Source organism: Nyctibius grandis, chromosome 3, assembly GCF_013368605.1.
Source record: "Nyctibius grandis isolate bNycGra1 chromosome 3, bNycGra1.pri, whole genome shotgun sequence".
NCBI classification, from domain to species: Eukaryota; Metazoa; Chordata; class Aves; order Nyctibiiformes; family Nyctibiidae; genus Nyctibius; species Nyctibius grandis.
Genome location: NC_090660.1, coordinates 65,010,256 through 65,023,128, shown reverse-complemented (window position 1 = coordinate 65,023,128; position 12,873 = coordinate 65,010,256). Strand labels below are relative to the sequence as shown.

Genomic DNA, 12,873 nt, shown 5'->3' with positions numbered 1-12,873 from the left:
TTTATAATTACAGTGAAATAACAGTTTCTGGGGAAGTGGTTTTTAAAAGTATGTTGGGTGCTACTGGAGAAGATCAAAGTATAACAAAACTTACATGGAAGCAAAAATCATGCATGAATAACGGCACCAGCTTTAACAATGGACTGAATAAACACATGTAATTCTAAACAGGACAGACTGAATTTTCCATCCTAGCAATTAATCGCAGAAGGCTACATTCAAATGAACAGGCTGGGCAGATAAGCTCGCACATATCACCACAACCATTTGCTTTAAAAATATATACATATACGTGCCTGGGTTCACTTTGGCAGGGAGACTCTCACTACAAGATGTCAACACAGATCTTTACACATAGTGTTTGGGATCCTATAAACAGAGTAAATACACATGTAAAAGCAGCCTCAGCAAATAGTAATGACAAAACCAGGCAGTCTTTATTTCAATGAGCAGAGACGTGGCCAGAGCAGCTGGAATGACTTCAAGTTCATATCCCAGCATTATCAAGAAGCAGAAAACAACTGCAAAATGTGCCCAATATGGCACATCAGTATCTAGTCACCTGTTGTTTCGCTTTAGTGAGGGAAGACATGGAGGCTGCGGCTGGGAATGACATTTTGCTTGGCTGTTTGAAATAAAAGGAAATACTTTCTGTAAGCATGAGGTAAGCAGAGCGCTGAACAACTCTAATGGCAGCTCACCCACGAGTTCAAGCAAAATTCCTCATAGCGACTGCAGCACTTCTACTGCTGCCCGTGCAACCCTGGTGGGGGCTCTGAATCTCACCTGTCAGTGCTAACAACTACAAAATAAATGGGTTTCCAAGATCAGCCATCTGCATTCAGAACCAAATTGTTCAGCTGAGGGGCTTTGGCATTTATCTTAGTAAATTGCAAGTGCAGTGATCAGCCGGTGAGCAGTAGACTTTGTGGAACTACTCGGTCATCCAGACTGACCACAGAACACACAGGTTAGCTTATTGCTTCCCAAATGTCAAATAAAAACAAAAACTGAAGAAGACAGTCTAAGTTGGACTTAAAACAATTGAAGCAATGAGCACAGAACAAAACATGTCAGAAGTAAAAGGTTTTTTCCCAGAAAATTATACAGCTAGAGTAAAAATTACAGATTTGTTCAGAATAAAAGAAATGTAGCAAATAATATATTTTACCTATACAAAGTTTATTTTTGAGTAATTGTATTGAAATGCAATGCTTTGAAGGCAATATCCAAATATCACAATGCTCCTCTAACCCAGAGCTATATGGATCCTATTTTGCCAAAATAAAATAGAGAACAGAGAAATCTTTGCAGCTTAAATTGCTCTGAGAGTTCTGTACAGCCTCTTTGCAGAAATACTAGTCTGCAGTGTAATGTGAGAAAAGAAAAGTAGCAACTAAGGAGATTCAGACTGAATGTCTGTCTTTATTCCCAGGTGAACAGAAAGCTCCATGACTTTTGTCCAAATATTTCGAAAGTGTCAGTGCAAGGGAGTGACAGGTATTAAAGGCAGCCCCTACCTTCCCCAATTAAATGAACTACCAGATTGAAGAAAGAAAACTCTTTCTTTTTCTCCTGCTATGGTATTTATTTTCATTCCCCGCAACAGCAATCTAGTCTTCTATGGGATATAATGGCACTTTAACACCTGAAGTGTGAAGGCCATGAACTGAATTAACTCAAAGGCTAAAAAATAATTAAAAAAAATGTAGTACCAACATCAATACAGCAGTTTAAAAGGACATAATCATTATGAAGTCTGTGTAATTGTTTGTGTATATGAAGGGCTTCAGGGGGATGGAAAACGGGAAAGATCTTCTCTAATGCTGATTGTAGTAAAATTTGAAGTGCCTTGCAATCCTTGGATGTCCTGCAAGGCCCTGCCTGCAGGCAAGGCTCCCACGCTAGGAAACGCTACTCTCTCACTGGGAGAGATACACAGGTGAGACTCTCCAGCTACGTCTCAGCTGTGGATGCCCGGAGCCCTGCCAGGTCCCTGTGTGTGTGACCAGCTGCCACCCGATGGCATGCCGGGGGCAGACCCAGGTGGGACCATCCCCACACCCTGCCCTTGGGCTGCACTAGTGGAAAATCCAGAAAGACCAGCAAAAAGAGAAGCACGGTGCATTCAACAGGGTCCTCTGTCTGGACAGGGGAGGGACCAGGATTTTTGGCAGCACCGCCAAACCTGCCAGTGCTTGCACCCAGGCTGGGAGATGCAGGGCCTGTTCTCACCACTGCTGTGGGATCGCAGGTAAAGGGCAGCATGTTCCCGTATTTTTGTCTGCCCTCTCGGATGTCCGCTCTCACCCATCCCGAGCACGGTCAGCAGGATCACTCTCACTGTGACTCCAGTGCTGCCCAGGCTTTCACACTTTACTGTCATACAGTAAAAACAGTGAAGGTTTTCTGCTGAGACAACAGTCAGTACAAAGCACTATCAGAAAGCCCCCAAGCAAAAGCCACCCCCAACAACAAAAGAGAACTCAGGGTGCACAAAACAAGTCCACCCTGTTAACAGTATTGTGTGAATAACTTAATAGCCCTTTTCTACCTCTACCCTCTGTGTGGTAACACCAAAACTTTTTAAGAAGCACTCCAAACGCCTGAGCCTGATCCTAAGAGGCTAAAAATCTTAACAGAAATTGCACATGAAATTCCTTTTCTTTCATAAGCTTCAGAAACACACTCTTTGAAATCCCAGTGCTCTTCCATCAAACAATGTGGACGTGAATAAATGTAGCAAAGAGCAAACCTATTATGGGGCAGATTCTTCTCTGCTTTTCATCGCATTGTACAGCCACTCGCATCTGTACCATGAGTTCAAAGCTTGAATAGAAACTCTGTCACTGTCTGACAAAGACTTTGCACTCTGTATCAAAAAGCACTCATTCACATTTTCAACAGTATTTTTTTCTCTCAAAAGAAAGTTTTAAAACATAAATCATATTCCTCAAAGCCACTGCCAGTACCCAAGCACTCCCCATGAAGACAGTTAACCGCACCCTACCCGTAGAAATGATGCTCCTCCGATTGCTTGCTCTGTTCCCTGCTTCTTCTGCCTCAGAGTGCTCAGATCAGATCCTGCCCCAGAGAAAAAGCAGAGTCAAAGGCTTGGGATACTCAGAGCTCAGTCCTGGAGTAAGGCTGCAGGAGGATCAAGGAGTACTGGGCTGAAGCGGCATGGAAGGGAGACATATCAAAGTGCACTATTGCTCAACCATCACGCACAGGTAATTGAGAGCATCTTAATTTGAAACTGCTGGTCACCATCTGGTGATAAAATAAGATGACAGCAAGTGAATCAAAGCAAGCTTGCGCATACCGGGACATTTTACTTACACTATGTAATGAAAGCCATCGTCATCTCCATTCATACTGCTGTGTCTTTCCCAGTTTAGCAGTTCAATAGAATTTGTGTTAGCTTTGTTTCTCCTTCACTTCAATCACAACCCAGTTTAATCTTTCCAACAGACTGCATCACACATGCACGCATAAAACCTTTGAATTCAAACCACTTCTAACAGGTAAGAAAGTTAAGAAATGCAAAAGAGAGCAGCTGAGACCTAGAAAGTTGTGCCACTCCTAAAAACAGGCAAAGACAGACGTTGGGATGAATACGTTAAACAAGAGAGAATTAAAGGGTTAAAAAAAGACAGGATTGGCAATCTCAGGTGTATTTATGAATCCTGGGACAGTGGCAAAATTACCTGCTCTTTAAAAGAATGATTTCCTAACACAGCAAGATGTTTTTAAAATGTGTAACAGCTTTAAACACCTGAAGTGCTCTGCTTCTAATTATTTTTGCTACGTATGAAATATTTGAGGAAAATGTATACAATATCTTTAATTTGTTAATTACCAGCTGGCTCCCACAGTGCATTATTAAGCTACTAGGATAGTGACTAATGCTTCTGACAATGCTAAATTACCAACAACACCTTGTGGAGGAATGTGACCTGAGTGGCCTAGAAAAGACTAGCTGCAGGTGTATATTTTCAGATAAAGATGGTTTATTAGCCCAGGCATAAGACAACAAAGATGAAACACCACATGCACAGGTCCTGAGGAGGAGGGCTGCACCGCAAGCCCTGCGTGCTGCCTACCCTGTGGGCACCGACATGCCTTGTGGACAGAGTAATCTGGACATCTGTTGGCTCATGGGACAAGTGTGGAGAAGCACGAGCACCTGGGATTTCTCTCCATAGGTATTTTAGGCGCTGTGGGCTCTGCAGCCGTGGTCCCCTGCTCGGTGACTTCAGTAGGGGTGCTGGATGTGCAGTGGAGGTGCTGTACCACACACCAATGTTCAGGACTCCTCCACTTCCAGCCCGCAGACTCGAGGGCTGCAGGCCCACACTCACGCAGTTCCAGAGGCTTGGTGTCAGTGCCAGTCTGCGCACCCCGACAGGGCCAGGCCCTACGCCATCTCTTCACCCCTTTCAGTATTTCTCTGTCATGAAGCCTCCGAGGGAACTCCTGCTGAAGTGAAAGTAGGCCGCAGCCATTCCCTTCAGTGTGCAAAGGGCAGGGCTGCTCAGCTGCAACGGACACCAAGCAGGGTGTCCAGGGGTCTCGGGGACGGCAGGGACTTTGCATCAGGGAAGAAGATGAAGGAAACATGATTGCCCATAAAAGGCTCCTCTGCACAGCTGCAGCCCTGGCACAGTCCTTTTCCTCTCACTCCTGAATACAAGTCTCATTTTTTCCTTTTTTTTCAGTCAAAGCACTTTCTGCCAAATTGATTATATTAATAACATTATAGCTTGGACAGGAACTTACACATCTTACTACTAAGTGTGTGAAATAACATCGCTTTCCTTTCCAAATCCTCCTGGAGTGGTTAGGAAAACCAGTCTTCTCTTGCACAGTTGCATTACAAAATTGCTGAACAAACCTATTCTGCTGTACCAGGAAGGGACACGTTTTCTTCCCTACTGTAAGTAGGTCAATGAAAACATGATGTTGTGAGGATGAAACTGTTTCCCTCCGTCCTCTTCCCTCTAATGGCAGCTTCAAATCATTCTGATTTAATTATGTTTCCAGCATTACCTATAATAACATTGTAAGGTTATTAACAACTGATATACTGGTGGCCCCAAAGTCTGGGGTTTGTGCTTCCTTATGGGCTTATTCTAGCCTCAGGTAAACACATGCGATTCCTACACAGGGCACGTCACTGCACAGTTAAAAAAAGACTGCAAAGAAATCTGGATGTAACAATACATTATGAGGCACAAAATTTTAACTCTCAGCTCTGAGATTCACATTGAGCTTTTACATCAACGTGATCATTTTTTGAGGATGAAATTCTGACTATCATCTACTCTAAATCTAAAATAGCTACACTGCGAACAGTGAATTTGCTCTGAATTAATACTGGCATAAAAAAAGCCAGAGTATTTTCAGTGGAACTATTCTAATTCACAGCACCTGGAGACTTCTCTGTGTGCATTTCATCAGAAGGGATTAACCAGTAGCTGGAGAAACATTTAACTTGCAGTTATAGCTGTCTGAATACTAAATGCAAATTAAAGGCCATTGGCAATAAAAAATACATTTTGGTGGAGAACCCTCCCCCCCTCCAAAGACAGAAAAAGGAAAAACTTACATTACACTAAAGAGACTATAGAATGCCTAAAGTCTTATCAAATGAAATTTTAAAAACCAAAATGGGTGTTGCTGTTTTACTGACTGCCTCTCTCTATTTTAGAACAGATGGTGTAAATTAGTTTTGTTAACATTATCTGAAAAAAGGAAAAAGTAATTAATTCACCTCACGTAATGCCTGCTGTAAACTCTCACTCACACACACAAGCGCTCCAAAGGCCCCCTTCTGCAACCAAATGTTTGCCATAGCAAAGGTTACATGCTCTTACAACCCACTCCTTACATCCTTGTCCTGAAAACAACAGGCCTGCCTAGGACAGTAAAGCCAAGCACATACAAGTGGACACCTCTCTGTCCTCAGCGTGAAATTTTTACCCTATAAAAACCTATGACTTCAAAGGGGACTCGCATTTCATCCTAAGAATCCAATTACGTGTTTCAAATTTAGGATGGACTGTCAAGTGCCAGCTGACAGAGTGATGTCCCCAAGTATTTCAGGACAACAATATCTGAGCTGAAATGCAAAGCCAGCTGTTTATGCCTTAACCACTTACTTTAGGAACATTTCAAAATGAGGAAATTATACGATGATTAAGTAAGTGCCTCTGCACCACAGCAAAATGCATCCCACTCTGCACCAACCAGAATTTAGAAAGCATGTCTTTAACTAAGAAAACAATTATGTGTGCAGTGTTACCACCTGTATTACCAAATCATAAGGATGGTAGAAAAGATATGTAATCCACATCCCACTGTGAGACAGTGTCAGACACATTTCACTCATGTTTATTGAAACTATTCTTAACACCTCCAGCGATGGGAGACTCCACAACCTCCACTGGCACCGTATTTCAGGGATTACATTTTCCTAGGGTTTACCTCTTCTTTCTTGCTTCACTTTAGACCCATTTCTCTTTGTCTACGGGCACGGAAAAGAGACTACTGGCCTCCTCTTTGCAACAGCCTGTTCTGTGCTTTAAAAACTGCCTGTCTCCTACCCACTCCCCAGCCGGCTGCTCTCCCTTAAGCACTGAAAACAAAGGTTTCAGGTTTTTCCCCTGGGGCACGTCCTCTGGTTCTCTGGTAATTTTTACTGCCCTCCCCTCCACTTCCAAAGTGGCCCGCATTTTCTTGAAGGGCAGTGCTCCAGACTGAACAGAGGACTCCAGCTGAGCGCTTACCAACCCGGAGATTACTCCCTGCAGACTGTACTCCCATATGCATCCCAATATTGTGCTTTTCTTTTTTTTTATTTTCTATCACCCAACAGCATGACACTGCCAATTCACATTCATCTGGAGGTCCACTCTAACCCCTATCCTTTCCTGAAGAGCTGCTGTCTCACCAGTTGTTCCCCAGCCTGTACTGGTATCAAGAGCTACCAGCATACAGCTCAGTGAACCTCTGGAGCTACACACCACCACTGCTAGCCTCTCCACGCCTGGTGAGCCAAGCATGCCCTTGCGATGCTGCCTCACGAAAGCCACTCAGTTGTGTGTAGTTCTTAATTAGCACACAGTGAAAAATACGGCAAATCCAGCAAGGACCGGGCCAATATTTGCATAACCTTCTCCTCTTTTTATTTGCCTGGTCAATCTGCCAGGGGCAGGGTGGAAAAACAATTAGGACTATTTCTTCCGAGGTTGAGATATCCAATTTTATTTCCTTGCTTTAAATTGAGTCTGTCAGTATATGTAGTCATGCCTAATACAAGCCCAAGCAGTCATCTATGATGGTGTAGAACAGAAAAAGGATAGGACTAATGACCTGTGAAATAGGTATAGCCAGATCTGCCTCGTCTGAGGTTGCTTTCTGGCAAAGCTTGGTTTGTCTTGGACATAACACAGTGGATGACTTATTTAGTACTTTACATGCACAGTTACAAAATCTGAGGCTTTGTGCACAAGGAATTTATCTCCACTTTTGGGAAAAGCGAGTGGACTGAAAAATTATCAGTCTATCTACTTACTTTATGCTTTTTTCATAGAAAATACATTGTTTCAATGCAGGTAGATATTAAGTAGTGTAACAGCAAAGATTAGGCGCATTTAGTCCAAGTTACCACTGAGTTATGAGTAACTGTCCGTGACTCTCAGCAGACACCTACTCACCTCTCAGTGAAAATGCACCGTCCTGCGAACAGCTCACCTAAGCCTAGAAACTATTTTTTAAAAAAGGGCTTTAAACTCTAGCACTTCTAATTCTATTTAGGAATATATCACCAAATTTGATGTAGATGAAGAACTTACATTTGCTTGGATTCTTTTCAACCATCAAATACCTAATTTATTTATTTAGCTGTATGATTTCTGAAATTGTATTTACTATCTCCTAGACTCACAGAATTGCTTCCTGCCATCATCATTTTAGCAAGTTTCCTCTGCTTACATCCACTTCCTACTATAGAACTTTTTTCAGTTGCTCTTCTAAATTTTACACTTGACCTGAAATTTTACATACCAGATATTAGAGTCAAGCTGAATGTATTATTTATACATTTTCAGCAATTTTCAGAGCTAAAGTTATTGAAAATAAAGTTTTACCTGCGCTAAAAAAAAAACCTTTATAAATCCTTTGCTGAGAAGCATTCATTCCTCCAGGCTTTCACACAAAAACTTGAACTCTGGCAAGCAGGTACAACTGTTATCTTTCTGTCACTATCAGCAAACTTACTAACAAAAGGCAAATTTCATCCCCCTCCATGGATGGTTCACAGGGACCTTCAGGCTCTAGCAGCCAAAGGACAGAAAGGTCTGAACCTTGTTGGTGACTTCTGTTTTGAACTGACATGGGAGATGTGCTCAGAGGGCTTCTTGCAAGCCAGACATAACTTCTTGTATTTGAAAATGTGTCTCCTGCAGAAATTTCCTCCCTAACTGAGACTCTGAGGAGATGGAGCAAGGACTTTCACTGAATTACCACTTCTGGATGTGCTGCCAGCCTGCCCTGGTTGCTGTTACTACGTGTTCAATGGGTCAGCCAAAAATTCATCCAACTCTACAGCTGGAATTGGAGGGAGGACGACTTGGAGGTTGGGACGAAGAGCATTACCAATGGCCTGGCAGGTGGCAGAGAGAAGTGGGAAGCCAGGATGCAGAATAGGTTGTAGGGGAAGTAACACCATAGTTAGCATTTTCAGAAGTGTTTTTTTTTCCAAAAGAAAAACATGACCTGTTTACAGAATAGTCTGGCAGAGTACATGGCTTGACTCTCAGCTCCATTAAGCTCTCCTTGCATTCCTGTACCAGCATAACATAATTTGTACCTGCATTAAACTGATGCGATTTATTTTCCCTAATAAGATATGCAAATTGATCAAACTTTTAAGGACAAAAATAAAACCATAAAACACTTTGCATTTTGTTTGATCTGTTCGGAAATCTGACCTGTTCGGAAACACGTTTTGTTTGTGTATATTCAAAGAAAAGTGAAATATTTGTAATTGTAACAGCAATTATAAATACATATCAAATAACAAGATAAATGCTTTCAAACTTGGATCTATGATGTACCTTTTTTCCTGGGTCCTAGTCTGCAAAAGACTGGCCAGCTCTCCTAGATTAAATTTAATTTCTCAAAGTAGGTGAGGAAGCTTTCAGTTACACAAATTAGTTAGGACTCCATGTTAAAAGAGTGACAAGGTTTCAGACTTATCAAAAGTTACAAAATGTTTAAATCAATGTGTTGCATTTGCAATCCAATGCATTTTTTAGATGTAAAGTTAGTCATTCTGAAGTCAATTTGTAGGAAAAAATGAATGACCTAAAAGCAGGGAATGGTTTATATTTCCATATCACACAAATGATACAGTAGCTCTGTTGATCCAATATAAATGAGTTGTGTGTAAAAAGAAAAAGGGGGGGACAGAAACACGTGATAGCCAAACTGTCATTGCTTTATAAATCTGGAAAGAATCAAACGCGTTTCCTGATCTTGTTCCAAGGACAATGTCACATTAAGAACGAACACGGACTGAAAAGGTAGTAATTACTAGAAAGCATATACTCATATGAAAACGTAGCAGGAAAGGATAAGATTACTAACTAACTCTATCTGAAGTTGTTATTTGGTAATGAGTACTCAAGGACAACTTCATTCCAAGCATGTTCTTCTGGGCTTTGCCTGTGCTTACTTTCATTGTATTTAAAAGAACAAGTCACTAGGTGTCAATAAATTGTTTTTAAAGCCTACTTGCTCAGACTTCTCTGTCTCTGCTTCATTTTTCTTGCCTTTTTTTTTTTTTTGAAGTTCCACTGAGAGCAAATGTTCTTACAAATTACAAGGTCGTATTTTATACCAGAGTAGTCTTATCCTTACAAAAGATATAAAAGAAAATAAGAATGCAGCACTTAGATACCACTTTTCATCCCTTGATCTCAGAGCACTTCACAGAACTGGGCCAGTATTACTGTCACCGCTCTCAGAAAAGGATACACCAAGCCCCTACATGACTTGTCAAAGATCATAGGCACAGAAGCCGACTTGTTCCCTCCACTGCCCTAGGGAAGGTTATGTTCGGCAAACAGCTACCACCATGCCAACAAAGTAATAAATAAAGATTCATTACTTCCACTGCTTTCCTATCTCTTCTTTATTACTCGGAGTATACTCTCCAGTCCAGGTTTGAGAGTCAAATGCAGCAAGAGGCCATATAATTGGTTCAGACACAGGAAAGACACAGCAAAACTTGGCTTCCTGTAATACTCCCTCCTGCCAGGGAGGATGGTTCTTCTCGAGACTATTAGGTATTGGGCATTCTCTCAGCTACCACAGCTGCAATTAGATGCATTTTTAAGCATCCTATTAGTGGGAATTATCACTGTGTTTCCAGGTAAAGTCACTTCATCCAGTAATAATGAGCTCAGGAAATACTTTGTTCCTTCACACACCCGAAGCCAGAATCAATAGTAAGTGCAGGAGGTCCAACAGCGCTCAGACTGGTGACTTTCAAGGACTGCTTCTTCCGAGCTCAAGATCAGAGCATCCCAGCAGGTAGGAAGTCAAGGAAGGGTACCAGGAGACCTGCATGGTTAAACAGGGAACTGCTGGGCATACTCAAGTGGAAGAAGAGGGTGTACAGATCGTGGAAGGAGGGGCTGGCCACTTGAGAGGAATATAAGTCTGTTGTCAGAGGATGTAGGGAGGCAACTAGGAAAGCTAAGGCCTCCTTGGAATTAAACCTTGCAAGAGAGGTCAAGGACAACAGAAAGGGCTTCTTCAAATACATTGCAGGTAAAGCCAACACTAGAGGCAATGTAGGCCCACTGATGAATGAGGTGGGGGCCCTGGAAACAGAGGATAAAAAGAAGGCGGAGTTACTGAATGCCTTCTTTGCCTCCATCTATACTGCTGGAGGCTGTCCTGAGGAGCCCCGGACCCCTGAGGCCTCAGAAGAAGTCAGGATAGAGGAGGAATCTGTCTTGGTTGATGAGGGCTGGGTCAGGGACCAATTAAGCAACCTGGACGTCCATAAATCCATGGGCCCTGATGGGATGCACCCGCGGGTGCTGAGGGAGCTGGCGGAAGTCATTGCTAGGCCACTCTCCATCATCTTTGCTAAGTCGTGGGCAACGGGAGAGGTGCCTGAGGACTGGAGGAAAGCAAATGTCACTCCAGTCTTCAAAAAGGGCAGGAAGGAGGACCCGGGTAACTATAGACCGGTCAGCCTCACCTCCATCCCCGGAAAGGTGATGGAACAACTTGTCCTTGGTGCTGTCTCTAGGCACATCAAGGATAGGGGGATCATTAGGGGCACTCAGCATGGCTTCACCAACGGGAAGTCTTGCTCAACCAACTTGATAGCCTTTTATGAGGATGTTACCCGGTGGATAGATGATGGTAAAGCTGTGGATGTGGTCTATCTCGATTTCAGTAAAGCGTTTGACACGGTCTCCCACATCATCCTCGCAGCTAAACTGAGGAAGTGTGGTCTGGATGATCGGGTAGTGAGGTGGATTGTGAACTGGCTGAAGGAAAGAAGCCAGAGAGTAGTGGTCAGCGGGACAGAGTCCAGTTGGAGGTCTGTGTCTAGCGGAGTTCCGCAAGGGTCGGTTCTGGGACCAGTTCTATTCAATATATTCATTAAGGACTTGGATGAGGGAATAGAGTGCACTGTCAGCAAGTTCGCTGATGACACAAAACTGGGAGGAGTGGCTGACACAACGGAAGGCTGCGCAGCCATTCAGAGGGACCTGGACAGGCTGGAGAGTTGGGCGGGGAGAAATTTAATGAAATATAACAAGGGCAAGTGTAGAGTCCTGCATCTGGGCAAGAACAACCCCACGTACCAGTACAAGTTGGGGACAGACCTGTTGGAGACCAGCGTAGGGGAAAGGGACCTGGGGGTCCTAGTGGACAACAGGATGACCATGAGCCAGCAGTGTGCCCTTGTGGCCAAGAAGGCCAATGGCATCCTGGGGTGGATTAGAAGGGGTGTGGTCAGCAGGTCGAGAGAGGTTCTCCTCCCCCTCTACTCTGCCCTGGTGAGGCCGCATCTGGAATATTGTGTCCAGTTCTGGGCCCCTCAGTTCAAGAAGGACAGGGAACTGCTAGAGAGAGTCCAGCGCAGAGCCACGAAGATCATTAAGGGAGTGGAACATCTCCCTTATGAGGAGAGGCTGAGGGAGCTGGGTCTCTTTAGCTTAGAGAAGAGGAGACTGAGGGGTGACCTCATTAATGTTTATAAATATGTAAAGGGCAAGTGTCAAGAGGATGGAGCTAGGCTCTTCTCAGTGACATCCCTTGACAGGACAAGGGGCAATGGGTGCAAGCTGCAACACAGGAGGTTCCGCATAAATATGAGGAAAAACTTCTTTACGGTGAGGGTGACCGAACACTGGAACAGGCTGCCCAGAGAGGTTGTGGGGTGTCCTTCTCTGGAGACATTCAAAACCCGCCTGGACGCGTTCCTGTGTGATATGGTCTAGGCAATCCTGCCCCGGCAGGGGGATTGGACTAAATGATCTTTCGAGGTCCCTTCCAATCCCTAACATTCTGTGATTCTGTGATTCCTGGATTTCCACTGGTGGACTCAGAGGTGATAACACAGCTGCATAGGACACCATAATTTCATTAGTTTTCATTGTGGGCTTGTTGGGGGTTCTTTTTTTACAGAATTGAGGCTTTCTACAGCCTGGTGCATTGTACAAGCCATTGCCTGTCATACTCTGCCAAAACAAATTAGCTGCCACCGCTGGGAGCAGATTCATTAGGACCTAAAGGAAATTATATCACTGTGAGCTGCTTCTAGGTACTTTTGAGCTC

General features: G+C 43.5%; 1 protein-coding gene across 11 annotated transcripts in view; it reads right to left on the bottom strand.

Moving 5' to 3' along the window:
- DTNA (dystrobrevin alpha) overlaps positions 1-12,873 on the bottom strand; it is a 244,482-nt gene that overhangs the window by 183,525 nt on the left and 48,084 nt on the right. For 2 of the 11 annotated variants that reach the window (XM_068396047.1, XM_068396046.1), the window contains exon 2: positions 3,011-3,084. The exons of the other annotated variants lie outside the window; for them this stretch is intronic. The gene's annotated coding sequence lies outside the window, so the exon portion shown is untranslated. The remainder of the gene's footprint in view (positions 1-3,010; positions 3,085-12,873) is intronic. 11 annotated transcript variants of the gene reach the window in all.